Consider the following 21,342-nt stretch of genomic DNA (forward strand, 5'->3'; position numbering starts at 1 on the left):
ATGCCGCTGCTAGGATACTTACCAGATGTAAAAAACATGATCAAATTACCCTGTCTTACCCAGCTGCACTGGCTACCTGTTAAGTGCAGATTTTTTTCAAAATTCTCCTGCTTGCCTACAAGGCCCTCCATCACACAGGTCCAGAGTATCTCTCCAACCTGCTGACCCACTATGTCCCTGCCTGCAAGCTGAGGTCCTCTGACTCAGGCCTGCTGGTTTTACCCAAGATAAGCGCACCACACTCGGAGAGCGCTCTTTTAGCTTCATGGCCCTGACTCTCTGGAACTCTCTCCCAGCTTTAGTGCATGCAGCTTCCACAATCGCTCGCTCTCCAAGCCTGGTATCTGTTATTAGCTGTTGTCTAAATTGCTATTTCAGGTTTTTTACTCCATCTTATTCGTATGATTCTGCTTGACACACGCATCCACAATGTTTAGAATCCACATCCTAGCCTTTAATTTAATGTGTTATGCCTATGTTTAATGTATTTGCATTGTTTTTTAATGTTGTATTTAATGTACTATGCCCTGTATGTCACTGTATTTAATGTATTATGCATTGTTCCTCACTATCTTGTAAAGCGCTTTGTGATGGTGGTCCACTATGAAAGGCGCTATATAAAATAAATATGGATTGATTGATTCATCAACATTGTTTGCAAAACTATCAATCCTATTATTTTGCGTTCATATCAGTTTGTTCCTTTTCTGTATTTAGATATACAATATAAGAAATACTTAACAGCAAAAGGCATTAACGTGAAATAATTTATTTACAGTTACATCATTCAGTATCATCACCACTGAGTCTCTCATCTCTCTCATGTACATCACAACGGATGTTCTCTCTGGCAATGCACCTAAAGAAAAAATGCCTGCTGTGACGTATCCAGGCTTGACAGGCTTCTGCCCCGATGTCACCGCAGACACCAGCCATGACCTGGAGAACTGCAAAGAAGAGCGACCAGAATTATCCCGGGTTTAAAAGGCATGTCGTATGCAGACAGGCGTCTGCTAAGAAATAAATAAATAATAATAATAATAATAATAATAATAATAATAATAATAATAATAATAATATTAAAAGAATGGAATCTATTCAGTCTTGAACAAATAAGACTATGCGGTGATCTGATTCAAGCATTCAAAAACCTAAAAGGTATTGACAATGTCGACTTTTTCAACCTGAAAAAAGTAACAAGGACCAGAGGTCACAAATGGAGATTAGATAAAGGGGCATTCAGAACAGAAAATAGGAGGCACTTTTTTACACAGAGAATTGTGAGGGTCTGGAACCAACTCCCCAGTAATGTTGTCCTACCACTCAGTTCAGTCCTTAGGCCAACAAAAGCATGGAAATGAAGTCGTTGCAGGGGTGGTGAGTTGTCGTTGTTGGTGACGTTAGTGCTGAATGGTGGTTATGATGTCATCAGTCCCGGTTAGAGAAAATGGTGACAGCTTCCATGTGGCCAGGAAATCATAAAATCACAGGCTCTAGACATTGCAGTTCTTCAATTCTTTCCAATAGAACTTTGTCTGCTACGCAGTGTCCCAAAACATCCAGCATGTTGGTGTGGTTCCACGTTCGATGCTCCGAGGATGTCAAATAAATGAGTGTTGCTTGTGGGCAATTGCATAAGATACCTTGTGAACAGGCAGGCTGGTGGTGACGTCAGGCCAGGAAGTACTGTGAGTAAATGTGTTGTTGTGCCGGTTTATTGTAAATAATAAATGAACAAAACAGAACAAACACTGAACAAACAAAACAAAACGAACACTCAACCAAACAATTATTGTGCTGGTGTTGAACCAGTACGAGTAGCAATTGTTTTCTTTTAATTATTTTTCTCCTCTCTCTCTCTCTCCTGTACCTCCTCACTGTACACCCAACACTGTGTGTGTGAAACACTCACTCTCTCTATATATACAGCTGTGCTGAGACTCGGTTTCTAATCAATCATTCAATTGAATCTCGGCACAGTCTGCACTTGAACTAATTGTGCACTTCCCGTGCCCATTTTAACCCTTTGCGGTCCATTGTCGGACCCTGTCCGACATCATCAAAAAAACGCAAAAAAATGGTTTCTAGTCGTTTTTTCACAGGAAAAAGCTGAGAAAACCATTCAATGACCGAGTGGGAGCGACAGGAGCTGAGACAAGACAAAAAAAAAAAAAAAAGCGTATCTCATGATTAGTCATACTTGCCCCTGGCATCACATAGGGGCGGTCATAAGGAAACAAGCTGGCTGTTACTATATCAGCGCACAGAGACTATCACGGACATATGCAGAGCTTTTTTGAGATGTTATAGTAATAAAATAATGGCTTGGATTGCATTATTGAGGAGTTTGATGATAAAACGAGTGATCAGGAGATGATTGATCGGTATGTATGACTATTATTATTATTATTATTTATTTCTTACATAGGTGAAAGCTATAGCGAATGAAAGGGTGGGGCGGGGCTGGAGATGCCTAGTGAGTGCTTTGTTGATATGCAGGGCCTTTTAAACCCGTTTGACTGTGGAAAAAAAATTCTTTTAAACAGCGAGTCTAAAATTAACTGCGCGTGTGAAAATAAATTGGACCTGACGCGCACTTAATAAATGGACTGCAAAGGGTTAATCTGCACGTGAAGTGGTTGTGCATTTCCATGTGCCTAAATACAAATATACATTTTACATCACCTGTGCTACATAACCCACACTCTGTGCACCTACAATAATACATATAACAGACAACATATAACACAAACATACACACAAGGGGCGGGGCACCCTGCCACATATCTCCCCCCTTGTGCGCAGCACACATGGCCTTTAAGGCCACCTCCCTCCAAAGTCTTGCTCAGGGTCCTGGGCCAGAAACAGAGGCATCACTGGGCTCACAGGCGGCAATGTTGCCAGCGACAATGCCGGCAGTGGCAATGCTGTCACTGCAAATGCTGACAGCTTACAGGCTGGCTTCTCCAGACGGGGCAGTCCTGACAGCAGAAAGGCTGCATGTGGCAACGCCAAGGCTGACAGCGGAGTGGCACACTCCGGCAGCGGATATGTTGCTGGCAGCGGCAATGCTAACCATGGCCATGCTGTCAGTGGCGTGGCATATTCTGCCAGTGGCCACAGCAACCATCCTCCCCAGGCTATAGCGAACCACATCCCCAGGCAACAGTTTTGATTGATGCATTTTACTATTTGAGAAAAACTGTAAATGATAAGTATGATTTTGGCTTGTGCAACACATTTCAGAGCTTTGGTTTAATTTGTAATTCTAATAAACCTTTTCCCAGCTGAGCTGGTCTGTTTGGATTGTATAAGTAAAAAACATGTCAATATAATACAAATAAACAAACAGTTCAGTGAGGAGTACACTTTTAAAAGAGGCAATGTAATTCCAGTTAAAGCAACAAGGAATAAGGATCATCAATAAAAACTGCATTGAAAGCTCCTCAGTCCGAGGCTGATCTCTGATATGTGTCCATAAGATACTTAAAAACTCATTGAGATAATGCAGTTTTGATGTTTGCTATTTGTTGCACTTTTGCTATTAAGGGATAATAGAAATGCAAAAACATGTATAGTTCCTTTTATGAAGCTAGTTCTGTCATACACATACAGTCCTATTGAGTCATCTGCTATCATTCATAATATGCAATGCTTTGTGAACAGGACTGAGGATTCAATTTATGTTTTCTAATTCACTTTCAATTCATTATGTCATTTTTAATGAGATGGCTCTATTTAAAAACAGAGCCACATTGAGCTTTCTGCATGTTTTTAAAGTGAAATTCTGCCTGGTTTAATGAAATTACTACAAATAAATCAATGAGCTGCTGTTACAGCAAACTGTGTGTGCACGGGTCTGAAATCTGACCCCAATACCATACCGAGCTCTAAAGACTATTAAAGAATCATGAGAGAATAAGGAATTTACCTGGGAAATTAGAAGTTTAAGCTTGACAGAAAGCAAAAAAAAAGTAAAAAAAAAAGTACAATAATAAAATGTAACACTTGAAAGAGAAAGAGAGGGAGAAATAGAGAATGTGACAGGGTGAAGGAGGATGGAGGATGGAAAAACTGGCCTCCTGACAGACGAAGGCGCGAGACTGACCGACTGACGTGACCTCAACAAGATGGCGCATACAGTCCGGTTGAGACAGCCATCTTGGGGAGGTTGTAAATACGTGTGCCAGCACTATAAAACACTGGTGTTACACTGAACTACTGCACTTGTTCTTGTTACACACCCCACACCCCACCACAGAAATATTCTACTTATTGACCTAATACAAATGAACCAATTTACCAGTTAATGAATGTATTCATTAATCAATTATCAATCCCTTTTATTTATTCATTTTTGTTGTAAATAGCTTTGGCAGTACATGTATGATCATATCAATAAGGTTGTTATGACCTTAACTGACTAGAGTCAGAAATGACATGACGTCACATTCAGGGATCCACATTGTGGGGGTCAAGGGAAGGGCTGCTGCCTTTAGTGAATTCCACAAGGGAGACAAAGGGGAATCAGTGGAGGGATGGGAGCTTCAGCTGGGCAAAACAGTGCAGGAAAGTCTGCCATGCTGTGTACAATGTATCAGTGGAACTCTGCTTGTATTCTTATGTATGTTGACACAGTAATAAGGCAGAATTTTGTTACTGTGCTACAGTCATTGTGTGAAGATTATTAACACCAGTGAGATACAGAGAGCTGTTAAGGATACAGATAGAACATGGACCTAGTTTGCACTGCACTGCTCTCACTGAGCAAAGGGCACTGCACTGCAGCTCACCCGATGCAGAACAGTGGAACTGTATTTATTGTGAAGGAACATCTACAAAATATACAGAAATAAATCATAAGTCAGCTTCCAAACTGTGTTCCTTTATTCCTATTTCCAGTCTGTGAATACGCTACAATGATTTTTTCAGAAGTGTCACCATGTTGCATAAAATCTAAACACCAAAATCAGGAGAAACCCAACTTAATTTGTTTTACGGTAATTTCCATTTACCACTGCTCCAATAAATAAATTAATTAACAAAAAAAATTAAACATTCGTATGAAAATGAAAATAATTATTAAACACTTTACAGACCTGTGTTCAAATCTATCTATCTATCTATCTATCTATCTATCTATCTATCTATCTATCTATCTATAGCAAGGTACTTTACCTAGATTGCTCCAGTAAAAACCCAACTGTAAAAATGTGTAATTGTATGTAAAAATAATGTGTAAAAAATAATGTAATTGTATGTCAAAATAATGTGATGTCTTGTAACAATTGTAAGTTGCCCTGGATAAGGGTGTCTGCTAAGAAATTATATATATATAATGAATGTATATATACAGTTGTAGAAATAATTATAAGAAAAATCTTTTGTAGCACAAGTTTTGCTTTTGTGGATGAGGAAAAAAAGTTACATGAAACAGATGACTACAATTAATTTCAGCATTTTTATTTTTTGCAAAACTCCAAAAATTCCATTTTAAAAAAGTATTCATACCCTGACAAGGAAAGTGTAATTAATAGCTGATTGAGGAACCTTTAGCAATAATAACCTATTTTAAACAATTAGGATATTTGTCAATGAGCTTTGGGCATGATTCTTTAATGATTTTTGACAATTTATTTTGAACATCCAGTTGGACTTTTGCAAAGTTTTGCAAACTTTAAGCGATTGTCCTTGTGATGTTTTCCTAAGAGTGGCTTCTTCCTTGGCCTGCGATCATTGAGACCATGCAATACTGCCTATGGTTGAAATGGAAACCTCAGTCCCACTTACAGCCAATTCACTTTGAATATCTTTGGCAGTCAATCTTGGATTGTTATTAACCTTCCTCACAAATCTTCTTCTTGTTCTTGGTGAAAGAACCTTCTTTCTTCCAGACTAAGGGAGTGTTGTGACAGTACCATGAGTCTGTACTTCTTGATAATAGAAACAATAGTTGAAATTGGGATACTCAAATGCTTGGAAATCTCCTTGTATCCTTCTCCAGCTTTATGACAGTAAATCATTTTCTGCCTAAGGTCTTCAGATAGTTCTTTACTTTTTCCCATATTGACTTATTGGTCATGACAGCAATCATCCTATGCCTAACCCTTTTATACTCTCTAAGAATGTTCACCTACAATCCAGCATTTTCTAGACTTTTCTAGAATTAGGTTCTGCATTATCATATTGAAATTTCTAGCACCTTGTAGATAGTACTATCATAGCATCAAAGGGTATGGATACTTTTGAATTAGCATTTTTGAAGTTTTGCAAAAAAAAAAATGCTGAAATAAATAATTGTAGACATCTATTTCTTGTAACTTTTTTTCCTTTTTTTCCTCATCAACAAAAGGAAAACTTTTTCTTTGAGAAATTTCTAGAAATTATACATTTCTATTGGGGTATGTAAACTTTTGACTACAACTGTATATACAGTGCCTTGCAAAAATATGCAGACCCTTCCTAGGATGTCCCCCATTTTGTGAAATTACAAAATGATGCTTACACATTTTTTAAACTTAATATTTTATTCCAAACTTGAATGCTCAAACTGAAGATTCCTAATGGTAAGATAAGTTACAGTAAATGTCGGCAAAAACTAAAGAGAAAAAACAGAAATATGTTGATTGCATAAGTATTCAGACCTGTCAACTCAATATTTGGTGGAAGCGCCTTTGGCAGCAATCACAGCCGCAAGTCTTTTTGAGTAAGTCTCTACCAACTTTGCACACTAGCTTGGTGCAATTTGTGCCCATCCTTCTTGGCAGATTTGCTTGTCTTTCCACAGATTCTCAATAGGATTCAAGTCAGGTCTTTGACTGGGCCACTCAAGGACATTCACTTTCTTATTCTTAAGCCACTCCAGTGTAGCTTTGGCCTTGTGCTATGGATCATTGTCCTGCTGAAAGGTTAATTTTTCGCCCAAGTTTTAAGTCTTTAGCAGACTGAAACAGGTTTTCCTCTAGTATTTGGCTGTACTTTGCTCCATCCATTTTTTCTTCAATCCTAACAAGCTTTCCAGTCCCTTCTGAGGCGAAGCATCCCCATAGCATGATTCTGCCACCACCATGCTTGACTGTAGGGATGGTGTTGACTGGGAGATGTGCTGTGTTGTGTCTGCGCCAAACGTAACGCTTGGCATTTAGACCAAAAAGTTCCAATTTGGTCTCGTCTGACCACAACACCTTTTGCCACATTTTTGCAGGATCACTCAGGTGCTTTGTTGCAAACTCCATGCGGGCTTTGAGATGGCTTATTTTTAGTAATGGCTTCCTTCTTGCCACCCTGCCATACAGGCTACTTTTGTGAAGTGTTCTGGATATTGTTGACTGATGCACATTTTCTCCCATCGCAGCCATTGAACTCTGTAGCTCTTTCAGTTGTCTTTGGCCTCACAGTGGCATCACTCACCAGTTTCCTCCTTGCCTGGCTGCTCAGTTTGGAGGGACGGCCTGATCTAGGCAGTGTCTGGGTGGTACAATGCACCTTCCATTTCTTGATGATTGAGTAGACTGTGCTCACAGGGATATTCAGAGACTTCGATATTTTTTTGTACCCTTCTCCTGATCTGTGCTTTTCAATGACTTTATCCCTGACTTGCTTTGAAAGCTCCTGGTTGAGTCTGTGCTTGAAATTCACTACCTGACCAAGGACCCTCACAGAGACAGGTGTTTTTATCCTGAAATCATGAGATCATCACACAGACAGAGGTCATTCAACTAATTGTGTGGCTCGTTAAGGTCATTTTGTGCACCTGAATTAATTTAGGTTTGCCACAGCAAAGGGTTTAAATACTTATGCAATCATGACTTTTCCATTTTTATTTCATATTAATTATCTATTTACTTTCTTTTTGTTTTTGATTTGAATGTGTGGAGCAGGTTGTGTATATAACACATATTAATTCCTACTTCAAAGTGTCATGACTGCAAGCTTTAAAGCAACAAAATGTGAAAACTGTGAGAGGGTCTGAATACTTTTGCAAGGCACTATATATATATATACCAGTGGCGTGCCGTCAGGACCTTCAAGGTATTCTCTGCAGACCAGACAGTGCCAGTCAAATGACATTATGTTGCCTCATTCACTTGTGAACAGTGTGCTTGCTTATACTATGAAATATACTACTCTAATTATTAATTGTTCATTTGTCTGACGCCTTTATCCAAGATTACTTACAGGGTTTTGTAGAGGTTTTTTTAGAGTATAAAACAACGACCAGACACTAGAAAAAAAACAGTTGAGGGTATTCTCCGTTTCAGTCGAATGTCCTTTTATTTTAGACAGGCGACCAATCAGGAGTGAGCAGAGGCGGGCCATAAATCTCCCAGGGTATTCTCTGCCTCACTTGAAGGGCCTGCTTTAGCAACCAATGGGAAAGTCAAAGCTCTGACAGCTGAACAATCATTAGTGAGCAACCCCAAAACATGAATATTCCTTGGTTAGCACTGCAGTTAGGAAGATAGCTGGATTTGCACGATATTGCTTATAAATATACATTGATAAATACAAATACCTTTACAACATCTAATTAATTCGAATTTTATTTTACACTAAAATAAAAAAAAAATGTGAGAAAGCGAAGATATCATAGACGATTTGGTTTTTCAAGGAGAACTTTCTCTGAAAAATTGCAGATTGTTAAAAAAGGGAGATATACACCACAGATCCCCAAGCTGACACGGGAAGAGAAAGGATATACTCGGCACTTTCAGAATTCAAATTATGAAATGTATCTGTGACTCATAGGTAGCTGCCACTTATAAAAAGGAGGGGGGTTGGCGGCGGCGATTTGCGGCAGTGGGGGGGCGACTCTGCTACCCCAGTCCATTTTGTCACGGCACACCATTGATTACACTGATTGTATATATATATATATATATATATATATATATATATATATATATAGGGAGCCAAAACTGGATTAAATGTCATTATATAAACACTAAAGAAATACTACTTGGAACTACTTGTTGACATAATAATTACAAGGAGATACACCTGTCAAATACACAGAAAAAGTTCTTAAAATTGTGTTCCTTTATTCCGATAAAAACAAAGACTATAATAAATCTCTACACATGTGGAAGTTCACTATTTAGCACAACATAAGCACTTTGGTAAAAGTTTATTTTGCTAAAATATACACACTCTAGGTCAAATGAAATAGTTTCCCAGTATTCCTAAAATATAATAACACATTATTTATAATATTTTAGCAATATTTATGTATTTTGAATCTAAAAAGAGCAGTCACAAAAAAATATTTTCAGTCTGACTGGAAACAAAACAAATGCTCATATGATGAAGAAGTAAGATTTAAAAAAACAGCGCAGGGTGATAATTCTCTCAAGTAAAGTAGCAGGCTACTGTACCACAGTTATACACATGATTGCCTGCAGGGACTAGGGTTTTGGTGGACCCCAGGCGAAGTAGAGTCGGCAGTGACCCCAGACGAAGCAGAGCCGGCTTTGCCCTGCCCCTTTTCATGTGCAGGGCTCCTCACCCTGCCACACAATGAAACAAAGACTTAAATCTCTAACTAAGAAACTAAAAGAGCTAAATTACAAACCCAGTCTTTCTGGCCTACTGCCTGATCTTCGCAGAGGTGATGAACAATATAGCAGAATTTCATCAATTAATAATTGGTTAGCTGGCTGGTGTGTTCAAGAACAGATCGGAATTCATCAACAACTGGGACTATTTAAAAAAAAACAACAAAAAAAGCAAGAACTATATCGTAAAGATGGGCTTCATTTGAACAAAACTGGGGCAAGCAGGCTCGCCGCACATTTTGAAAACTACCTAAAATATTTTTTAGATTAAGATCTAGGGAAGGGCAAGGTACTAGTAAATGTTATTCAGCAAAGACAATACCAATTAATTCATTCATCATTATACTCTCTAAGAATGTTCACCTACAATCCAGCATTTTCTAGACTTTTCTAGAATTAGGTTCTGCATTATCATATTGAAATTTCTAGCACCTTGTAGATAGTACTATCATAGCATCAAAGGGTATGGATACTTTTGAATTAGCATTTTTGAAGTTTTGCAAAAAAAAATGCTGAAATAAATAATTGTAGACATCTATTTCTTGTAACTTTTTTTCCTTTTTTTCCTCATCAACAAAAGGAAAACTTTTTCTTTGAGAAATTTCTAGAAATTATACATTTCTATTGGGGTATGTAAACTTTTGACTACAACTGTATATACAGTGCCTTGCAAAAATATGCAGACCCTTCCTAGGATGTCCCCCATTTTGTGAAATTACAAAATGATGCTTACACATTTTTTAAACTTAATATTTTATTCCAAACTTGAATGCTCAAACTGAAGATTCCTAATGGTAAGATAAGTTACAGTAAATGTCGGCAAAAACTAAAGAGAAAAAACAGAAATATGTTGATTGCATAAGTATTCAGACCTGTCAACTCAATATTTGGTGGAAGCGCCTTTGGCAGCAATCACAGCCGCAAGTCTTTTTGAGTAAGTCTCTACCAACTTTGCACACTAGCTTGGTGCAATTTGTGCCCATCCTTCTTGGCAGATTTGCTCGTCTTTCCACAGATTCTCAATAGGATTCAAGTCAGGTCTTTGACTGGGCCACTCAAGGACATTCACTTTCTTATTCTTAAGCCACTCCAGTGTAGCTTTGGCCTTGTGCTATGGATCATTGTCCTGCTGAAAGGTTAATTTTTCGCCCAAGTTTTAAGTCTTTAGCAGACTGAAACAGGTTTTCCTCTAGTATTTGGCTGTACTTTGCTCCATCCATTTTTTCTTCAATCCTAACAAGCTTTCCAGTCCCTTCTGAGGCGAAGCATCCCCATAGCATGATTCTGCCACCACCATGCTTGACTGTAGGGATGGTGTTGACTGGGAGATGTGCTGTGTTGTGTCTGCGCCAAACGTAACGCTTGGCATTTAGACCAAAAAGTTCCAATTTGGTCTCGTCTGACCACAACACCTTTTGCCACATTTTTGCAGGATCACTCAGGTGCTTTGTTGCAAACTCCATGCGGGCTTTGAGATGGCTTATTTTTAGTAATGGCTTCCTTCTTGCCACCCTGCCATACAGGCTACTTTTGTGAAGTGTTCTGGATATTGTTGACTGATGCACATTTTCTCCCATCGCAGCCATTGAACTCTGTAGCTCTTTCAGTTGTCTTTGGCCTCACAGTGGCATCACTCACCAGTTTCCTCCTTGCCTGGCTGCTCAGTTTGGAGGGACGGCCTGATCTAGGCAGTGTCTGGGTGGTACAATGCACCTTCCATTTCTTGATGATTGAGTAGACTGTGCTCACAGGGATATTCAGAGACTTCGATATTTTTTTGTACCCTTCTCCTGATCTGTGCTTTTCAATGACTTTATCCCTGACTTGCTTTGAAAGCTCCTGGTTGAGTCTGTGCTTGAAATTCACTACCTGACCAAGGACCCTCACAGAGACAGGTGTTTTTATCCTGAAATCATGAGATCATCACACAGACAGAGGTCATTCAACTAATTGTGTGGCTCGTTAAGGTCATTTTGTGCACCTGAATTAATTTAGGTTTGCCACAGCAAAGGGTTTAAATACTTATGCAATCATGACTTTTCCATTTTTATTTCATATTAATTATCTATTTACTTTCTTTTTGTTTTTGATTTGAATGTGTGGAGCAGGTTGTGTATATAACACATATTAATTCCTACTTCAAAGTGTCATGACTGCAAGCTTTAAAGCAACAAAATGTGAAAACTGTGAGAGGGTCTGAATACTTTTGCAAGGCACTATATATATATATACCAGTGGCGTGCCGTCAGGACCTTCAAGGTATTCTCTGCAGACCAGACAGTGCCAGTCAAATGACATTATGTTGCCTCATTCACTTGTGAACAGTGTGCTTGCTTATACTATGAAATATACTACTCTAATTATTAATTGTTCATTTGTCTGACGCCTTTATCCAAGATTACTTACAGGGTTTTGTAGAGGTTTTTTTAGAGTATAAAACAACGACCAGACACTAGAAAAAAAACAGTTGAGGGTATTCTCCGTTTCAGTCGAATGTCCTTTTATTTTAGACAGGCGACCAATCAGGAGTGAGCAGAGGCGGGCCATAAATCTCCCAGGGTATTCTCTGCCTCACTTGAAGGGCCTGCTTTAGCAACCAATGGGAAAGTCAAAGCTCTGACAGCTGAACAATCATTAGTGAGCAACCCCAAAACATGAATATTCCTTGGTTAGCACTGCAGTTAGGAAGATAGCTGGATTTGCACGATATTGCTTATAAATATACATTGATAAATACAAATACCTTTACAACATCTAATTAATTCGAATTTTATTTTACACTAAAATAAAAAAAAAATGTGAGAAAGCGAAGATATCATAGACGATTTGGTTTTTCAAGGAGAACTTTCTCTGAAAAATTGCAGATTGTTAAAAAAGGGAGATATACACCACAGATCCCCAAGCTGACACGGGAAGAGAAAGGATATACTCGGCACTTTCAGAATTCAAATTATGAAATGTATCTGTGACTCATAGGTAGCTGCCACTTATAAAAAGGAGGGGGGTTGGCGGCGGCGATTTGCGGCAGTGGGGGGGCGACTCTGCTACCCCAGTCCATTTTGTCACGGCACACCATTGATTACACTGATTGTATATATATATATATATATATATATATATATATATATATATATATATATATATATATAGGGAGCCAAAACTGGATTAAATGTCATTATATAAACACTAAAGAAATACTACTTGGAACTACTTGTTGACATAATAATTACAAGGAGATACACCTGCCAAATACACAGAAAAAGTTCTTAAAATTGTGTTCCTTTATTCCGATAAAAACAAAGACTATAATAAATCTCTACACATGTGGAAGTTCACTATTTAGCACAACATAAGCACTTTGGTAAAAGTTTATTTTGCTAAAATATACACACTCTAGGTCAAATGAAATAGTTTCCCAGTATTCCTAAAATATAATAACACATTATTTATAATATTTTAGCAATATTTATGTATTTTGAATCTAAAAAGAGCAGTCACAAAAAAATATTTTCAGTCTGACTGGAAACAAAACAAATGCTCATATGATGAAGAAGTAAGATTTAAAAAAACAGCGCAGGGTGATAATTCTCTCAAGTAAAGTAGCAGGCTACTGTACCACAGTTATACACATGATTGCCTGCAGGGACTAGGGTTTTGGTGGACCCCAGGCGAAGTAGAGTCGGCAGTGACCCCAGACGAAGCAGAGCCGGCTTTGCCCTGCCCCTTTTCATGTGCAGGGCTCCTCACCCTGCCACACAATGAAACAAAGACTTAAATCTCTAACTAAGAAACTAAAAGAGCTAAATTACAAACCCAGTCTTTCTGGCCTACTGCCTGATCTTCGCAGAGGTGATGAACAATATAGCAGAATTTCATCAATTAATAATTGGTTAGCTGGCTGGTGTGTTCAAGAACAGATCGGAATTCATCAACAACTGGGACTATTTAAAAAAAAACAACAAAAAAAGCAAGAACTATATCGTAAAGATGGGCTTCATTTGAACAAAACTGGGGCAAGCAGGCTCGCCGCACATTTTGAAAACTACCTAAAAGATTTTTTAGATTAAGATCTAGGGAAGGGCAAGGTACTAGTAAATGTTATTCAGCAAAGACAATACCAATTAATTCATCTCCAGAAAATCTTAAAAAGGCTTATCCTATTGAAGCTGTGTCAGCTTCTCGTGATGGAATCACTACTACATTCTTTACTCATGAACTCTGTGGTAGTTGTTACACCAATCTTCTTCAAATCCCTATTAACTGTACTACACGGCTTGCAGGTGGTAAAGCCTTTGCTAAAAAAAAAAAAAACAACCTTGCTCCTAAAGCACTTAGTAACTATAAGCCAATATCCAATCTACCATTGTTAGCCAAGGTTTTAGAGAGAGTTGTTGCCGACCAATTACATACATTTCTAGCTTGTAATAGCATGTTTGAGAAATTTCAATCTGGATTTCGTGCTGCACACAGCACAGAGACGGTAGTAAATTACCTTTCGATTAATTCTGACTCTGGCTTCCCTTCAATTTTAATTCTCCTTGATCTTAGTGCTGCTTTTGACACCATAGATCATTCCATTCTATTGAATTGTCTTGAAAGTTCAGTGGGGTTATCTGGAGGTGTTGTATCCTGGTTTAGGTCTTATCTTTCAGATAGTTTCCAGTATGTCTCTATCTGGGAGACACAATCAGATTTGTCAGAAGTTACCTGCGGTGTTCCGTGGGGCTCTATTCTAGGTCCCCTGTTATTCTCTCTCTATATGCTGCCCTTAAGCGATATTGTCCACAGGCACGAAGTTAATTTCCATTGTTACGCAGATGACACCCAGCTATATTTATCCATAAATCCTGGTAATCCTTCTACTGAGGTGATATTATCTGCCTGCTTTGCTGACATCAAGCGTTGGATGTCATATAGCTTCTTAATGCTGAATTCGGATTAAACAGAGGTCATGCTTGTGGGCTCACAGCATCAACACAAAAATTACAAATCAGAAGTCTCGGTAAACACCAGGCATCGATAGGCATCGAATTTCGATATTTTGTTCACCCTCCGGAAGTCATTGCAGAACCTCCAGGAGCTGTCAGACTTTGTCACCATGCTAATTGGGCTTGACCAATTGCTAGAGGACTCCTCAATAACCTTTTTTCAACTTCCTCCTTTATAGCCGGGCAACAGGCCACTGGCACTCTATAAGATCTCATGCACACCATGGCCCCTGGCTCTGTACAATGTTATGAGAAGCTAAGTGAGTTCTCCCCGGTACAGGACCTGGTGGTTCCTGTGTACAAACACCTTCACCTCGGGTTTCTGTGAGGGGGTTAGTGTTTCCGCTACCTTCACCTCAGGTGTGGCCAAAACTCTCTCTGGGGTTGACGCTAAGAGGGCTTCCCTTTCTCTCCAGTGTTTTAATACATTTACATGATCGATCTGAATCTCTGGTCGTCGACCAAGCTGTCTAAACTTGTAGTTGACATCCCCTGTCCTTTCCACCACCTCATAAGGGCCCCTCCACGTGGCTAACACCTTGCACTCTACTGTGGGTACTAACATCAAGACCTTATCCCCGAGTGCAAAAACTCTTATCATGGCTTGTTTGTTATAACTGTGTCTCTGTTGTTCTTGTGCTCGTCGTAAGTGCTCTCGTACTATGGGAGTGACTGTGGCTATTCTCTCCTACATGGTGTTTATGTGCTCTATTATGCTGTGAAAGGGGGTGTTCTCATGTTCCCAGGTCTCTCCCAGGTAACGTACAGTCCCAGTTTTTTCTATCTTTATCTATTACCTTGCGCAGCATAGATTTCAAAGTGCGGTTAAACCGTTCCACCAAACCATTGCTTCCTGGTGCATCAGCAGTGCATTCTCCTGCGCTGTCTGGTGTACCTGCAGTGACTCTTGCTGTGCTGCTGCCGCATGTAGCAGGGCTTGTAGGACTGCATCTATCATGGATTCTGCCATCTTGGTTCTCGTGTTTGTTATTGTGAATTTTTACAGAGCGTTGCTCGCATATGTGGCAGGTCCGGAGGTAAGTACGAACGTGCTCACATAAACAGTAGCAGAGATCTGTAAACAAAGTTCTACACAACACAGTAATACAGTATAAATCAGGGCGGCACCTGATATATTTATTTTCCACAATCCAAAGGCTGGTCAAAACACAGGCAGGGTTTGATACACGTTACGGGTTCTCAGCAAAGTTCAGGTTCAGGCAACAAGTCGGATAGTCAAAACAATCCAAGGTCGGTAATCACAGGGAAACAGGTATTAACAGACACTTACATTTCTTTCCACTCACTCTCCCCCAGCACAAAGCTGTCTCCTTACTTCTTCACCAACCTGTTGTGGGCTGTACCTTTTTATGATGATTCATCCTTAATTCTGTGAGGAGGGAGGAGGAGAATGAGGAGAGCTGGCCCTGTTCTTGCTCGCGGGCTAACCCACTTCGGTCGGAGGATCCTTGGACTTCTTTCGCTATCTCCCTATCCTGATATAGCTAGAGAGAGTTGAAGAAGTGAGTTAGTCAGTGGCCCATACAGGGCGAGAACCGTGACAGAAACTGTTTATTTTATGTAAATATTGTAAATAAAAATTACTTGCCTGCAAACGTATTGAGTCTGTGCTAGTTGGTGGAACGGGAAAGAAACAGTTCAGCAGCACGTGTCTACTGGATCGTTTACATTTGGTGTCAGAAGTGGGATCCAGATCGACGGGAAACATACTCCAGTCGGCCCACGAAGTTCAATAAGATGGAGACCACGGACATGTTGATTCGGGCTCTTTTGCACGCTACGGCCGTGCAACAGGACCATAGCGCAAAAATGCAGGAGTTTCAACAGACGGCTGTGCAACTACAGCAAGAGACCAACCGGTTAAATGCACAGCAATTGGAGGTAACCCGACAGGAGTTAGCAATTTTAAAGGGACGTACGGACCAGTCGAGGGAACCTCCATATGTGTTGCCAATTCGACCCTCCCACGTCTTACAGAAGATGACGCGGGAGGATGACGTAGAAGCGTTCTTGCTGGCATTTGAGCACACCGCCACCAGGGAGGGATGGCCGTCAGAGAAATGGGCCGGGATTCTGGCACCGTTTTTGGTGGGAGAGGCACAGAAGGCCTATCACGACTTGGCCCCACAGGAAGCTGAGAGCTATCCCCATTTAAAGGCAGAGATCCTTGCTCGGGAAGGGGTGACCTCGGCTGTCCGGGCACAGAAATATCATGCCTGCGGTTACACCACCGGAGTTCCACCCAGATCCCAGATGTATGATCTGGTTCATCTGGCCACTAGGTGGCTCAAGCCGGATATAAATAACGCAGAGAAGGTAGTGGAGATCCTGGTCATGGATCAGTATCTGCGGGCATTACCAGCCCCATTGAGGAAGTGGGTGGGGCAAGGAGACCCCACTACCATTAATGAGTTCATGGATCTTGTCGAGCGACAGTTAGCCGCTGAAGAACTCTCCTGTCAGCCCCAGATCACGGCCGCACGGAACCCGAGACAAACGTCATGGAGGATTCAGACGCCTATCAGGTCGGGTAAGCAACCGGCGGTGCCGGAGAGGGGTGAAGAGCGGTGAAGGGACTGGGGACAGAGGGGGAAGTAAGGGTAGAGACCCGGGGTTATGGTAATTATCGCTGTTTTAAATGCAACCAGTTCGGTCACATTGCTAAATATTGTACACAGGAAGAACGAATGGAGTGTAATATTGTGGAATCTGGTAGCGATGAAAGTTATTTTTGTGGGAATATAATCGTGCCACGTCATCCTGAGGGGACTTATCCATATATGGTTTGGGTCAAAATTAATGGGAAACGGGCAGAGGCTCTCGCAGATTCGGGGAGTGCTATTACGTTAATTACGCCAGAATTATTGGCAGACAGTCCAGTGGATTATGATTTTAAGACCGGAATTACTTGTATACATGGGGATATTAAACACTATCCGACTGCGGTAGTCTCCATCGAAGTTGGGTCTCAGGTGGTAGACTTCCGAGTCGGAGTGGTACCTCGTCTTCCCCACCAAGTAATTCTTGGACGAAATATTCCAGGGTTTGACACCCTGGTTAAACTTGGCAGGCCATTGGTGAAACCGGAAGCAAACAATAAGGCAGGAAATATGCCGGTAGAGAGTCCCTATGACATTTTCCCATTTTCTGACCCAGATATGTTTATTGAAGGCGGTTGTGTACGAGTGAAGAAGTCACGCCAGCAGCGCCGCCAGGAACGTGACACTGTTACCCAAAGTTTAACGGGGGTCTTAGCAAAACGCAATTGTAAGGGAGTGTCGACACAGTGTGATGAGATGGAAATTGTTACGGAAACAGGAGAGGTGGCATTAGAAAACTCAAGGGAGGGGCCCTGGGAAGATTGTCTTCAACTCCAAAGTGGAGATTTTGCTAGAGAACAGGAACAGGACCCAACTCTTGTAAATATCCGGGAGCGGGTGGTGTCAGTAAATGGTACCAGAGTAGAGAACACTATAGTTAACCCACTTGAACACTTTATTGTAAAGAATGATTTACTGTATCGTTGTACGCAGCTTAACCAAGAACCAGTAGAACAGTTGTTGGTTCCCCGGGCTTACCAGTCACAAGTGTTATACTTGGCACATACACACTTGTTTGGAGGTCATCTAGGGTCTGAGAAAACCTTGCAACGTATACTAAAAAGGTTCTATTGGGTGGGGATTAGAAAGGCTGTAGATCGGTATTGTAAATCATGTCCCGAATGTCAGTTGGCTAGTCCAAATCCAGGATTACGAGCTCCGTTACAACCTCTTCCGATTATTGAGATACCGTTCGAAAGAATAGCTATGGATCTAGTGGGGCCATTAAATAAATCGGCTCGTGGGCACGAATATATTTTGGTTATATTAGATTATGCTACCAGATATCCCGAAGCTATTCCTTTAAGGAACACAACTTCCAAAACTATTACTAAAGAGCTGATACATTTGTTCTCTCGAGTGGGTATCCCTAAGGAAGTGTTAACGGACCAAGGCACCCCGTTTGTGAGTAAATTAACCCTTTGCGGTCCATTGTCGGACTGGGTCCGACATTGCAATTATTCCTCACAGGTCCTTTGTCGGACTGGGTCCGACATCATTATAGCAACGCAATAAACGGGTTCAATTGCCGAGTGGTAGCGACAGGAGCCGAGACAAGTCGGAAAAAAAGGCGTATTTCATGAATAGTCATACATGGTATCAGGTATCAGATAATGGGCGTCCATAGTAAACAAGCTGGCTAAGTGCGTCAGCGCACTGAGACTATCATGGACATTTGCAGAGCTTTTTTCAGATGTTATAGTAATAAAATAATGACTTGGATCGCATTATTGAGGAGTTTGGTGATAAAACGAGTGATCTGGAGATGATCGATCGGTATGTACGACTATTATTATTATTATTATTTATTTCTTACACAGCTGAACGCTATAGCAAACAAAAGGCTGGGGCGGGGCTGGAGATGCCTAGTGTGTGCTTTGTTGATATGCAGGGCCATTTAAACCCGTTTGACTGTGAAAAAAATACTTTTAAACAGCGCGTATAAAATTAACTGCGCGTGTGAAAATTAATTAGACATGGCGTGCCTGACGCGCGATTAATAAATGGACCGCAAAGGGTTAATGAAGGATTTTTGCATAACTCTTAAGATTACGCCGATTAGGACATCAGTTTACCATCCTCAAACAGATGGGCTTGTGGAACGGTTTAATAAGACCTTGAAGTCGATGCTAAAAAAAGTCGCTTCAAAGGACGGGAGGGATTGGGACCTCCTATTACCGTATTTGATGTTTGCTGTTCGAGAGGTTCCACAGTCCTCTACAGGGTTCTCACCGTTTGAATTGTTGTATGGGAGACAGCCAAGGGGAATTTTGGATATAGCCAAAGAAACGTGGGAGGCTCAAACATCTTCAGGTCGTAATGTGGTTGATTACATCATGCAGGTCCGAGACCGGATTGATAAGGTAACCCCCATCGTAAAGGCCCACATGGAAGAAGCGCAGGCCCGACAAGCGGGTCAGTATAATAAATCAGCAGTACGCCGTATATTTAACCCTGGAGATAGAGTTATGGTGTTAGTGCCAACTCCAGAGAGTAAACTATATACTAGATGGCAGGGGCCATATGAGATAATAGCTCCAGTAGGAGAAGTGAACTATAAAGTGAGACAACCGGATAAGAGGAAAAGAGAACAGGTGTATCACATTAATCTTCTTAAACCATGGATAGATCGGGAAGAACTGGTAGCATTGGTGGTGTTGGGTAAAGAATGGGAGACAGGACGGGAAGAAAGGTCTGTTAATATAGGCCCCTCACTCAACCCCCAGCAAATTCAAGAAGTTCAGGAATGTGTTAAGGCAAATCAAGATGTGTTTTCTCCCATACCAGGAAGAACTGCGGTTATTCAACATGAGGTCCACACACCCCCTGGGGTGTGTGTCCGGGTTAGGCCCTATAGGATCCCAGAGGCTCAACGGAACGAAGTGATTCACGAAGTCGAAGCCATGAAACGGATGGACGTGATCGAGGAGTCCTCGAGTCCATGGAACAGCCCTATTGTAATGGTGGCCAAACCCAATGGAACTTGGCGGTTCTGCAATGATTTTCGGCAATTAAATCAGGTATCCAAGTTTGATTCATATCCCATGCCAAGGGTAGATGAGTTAATTGAGAGGCTTGGTTCGGCCAAATATTTAACCACCTTAGATCTTACCAAGGGATATTGGCAAATCCCTCTTAGCCCCGAGTCTAAGGAAAAAACAGCTTTTCTACACCTCTAGGGCTGTTCCAATATAAAGTGATGCCGTTTGGATTGCATGGCGCTCCTGCCACTTTCCAAAGGCTTATGGATATAGTTTTAAGACCTCATGCCCAATATGCATCAGCTTATATTGATGATATTGTGATATTTACAGATTCCTGGGAAACACATCTTGAAAAAGTCAACGCAGTACTACAGTCCCTAAGAGAAGCAGCGCTTACAGCAAATCCAGCCAAATGTTTTGTGGGTTTGCAAGAAGCCCAGTACTTAGGGTTTGTGGTTGGGGGTGGTAGAGTTAAACCCCAGGTTAGTAAAGTGGAAGCTATTACTAATTGGCTAGTTCCGAAAGATAAGAAACAAGTTAGAGCCTTTTTAGGTTTGGCAGGTTATTATAGAAGGTTTGTGCCTGAGTTTTCCTCCATTGCCGCCCCCCTTACCGATTTAATAAAAAAGACGGCTCCGGTTCGTGTGAGATGGAACCCCGAAACAGGCTTTTAGAAGAGACACCATTTGCTTTTGTGGATGACCGGGAGTTGGCTGCAGGGGTTCTTTCTCCACAGCCCGGATATAACTTGTTTTATCCTTGTTCATTTCTCTGGACGTCTGGGGTCATCGCTGTTGTTTTTCTGGAAGTCTTCATTAAAAACGGATTAATTCTTCCACTTACCTGTGTCCCAGGATTACTCCATCAGAGGGAGCTTGTCTTGTAATTACCAGTGATCTAGAACCACTCCAGCAGAGGGAGCTTGCCTTGTTCTTACTTATGTTACAGGACTACTCCAGCAGAGGGAGCCTGTCTTGTTCTTACCTGTGCTACAGGACTACTCCAGCAGAGGGAGCTGATCTAATACTTACCTGTGTTACAGGACGACTCCAGCAGAGGGAGCCTGTCTTGTTCTTACCTGTGTTACGGGACTACTCCAGCAGAGGGAGTCTGGTGGATAGTGACCTGTGTGGCAGATATACTCCAGCAGAGGGAGCTCAACCTACACCTGCCGGTGACTCAGGCCAGCTCTAGG

This window comes from Acipenser ruthenus, chromosome 26 (genome assembly GCF_902713425.1).
Source record: "Acipenser ruthenus chromosome 26, fAciRut3.2 maternal haplotype, whole genome shotgun sequence".
Taxonomy (NCBI): Eukaryota; Metazoa; Chordata; class Actinopteri; order Acipenseriformes; family Acipenseridae; genus Acipenser; species Acipenser ruthenus.